This window comes from Poecilia latipinna, unplaced genomic scaffold (genome assembly GCF_001443285.1).
Source record: "Poecilia latipinna isolate Pla-1442-1.1 unplaced genomic scaffold, P_latipinna-1.0 Scaffold1697, whole genome shotgun sequence".
NCBI classification, from domain to species: domain Eukaryota; kingdom Metazoa; phylum Chordata; class Actinopteri; order Cyprinodontiformes; family Poeciliidae; genus Poecilia; species Poecilia latipinna.
Genome location: NW_015114313.1, coordinates 32,511 through 32,925, shown reverse-complemented (window position 1 = coordinate 32,925; position 415 = coordinate 32,511). Strand labels below are relative to the sequence as shown.

General features: G+C 44.1%; 1 long non-coding RNA gene across 1 annotated transcript in view; it reads right to left on the bottom strand.

Moving 5' to 3' along the window:
* Positions 1 to 212: 212 nt before the first annotated feature.
* Positions 213 to 415, bottom strand: part of LOC106964625 (uncharacterized) — a 3,294-nt gene continuing 3,091 nt past the window's right edge. Inside the window, exon 2 of the long non-coding RNA XR_001428466.1 lies at positions 213 to 275. This is a non-coding gene — a long non-coding RNA (uncharacterized LOC106964625). The remainder of the gene's footprint in view (positions 276 to 415) is intronic.

The following is a 415-nucleotide window of genomic DNA, read 5'->3' as shown; positions in this document are numbered from 1 at the left end:
ATTCAGTTAAAAATGTTAACTATGAAAAAACATATTCCCCTCCATAGTGCAGCAAATAGAGCGGCTGCTCCCGCTGTCTTTCATCCACCGCCTTTTCTTTTTGTTTCTTTTATCTCTTAAAATGACTCCACAAACTGTCACTATTGCTTCTACATCGTGTTAGGTTATTCTAAATTCCCGTATGCGATGTTGGGGGTTTTACTGGATTAACCTCTGGAATCGCGATGTTCGTGACCGGAATCGGTTCGTGTTGCTCCTGCCTTGGACACACAAACCTGTTGTACTTTTATCAGCTCTGTGGTCACAGAGGTTTGGAGAATCGGCCGACAATCCTTAAGTCTTGCCGTCTAAACCAGACTTAAGACTCACAAGCTCTACTCATCTCCTTTCGACCACTGCCCAAACGCTCTCTGAC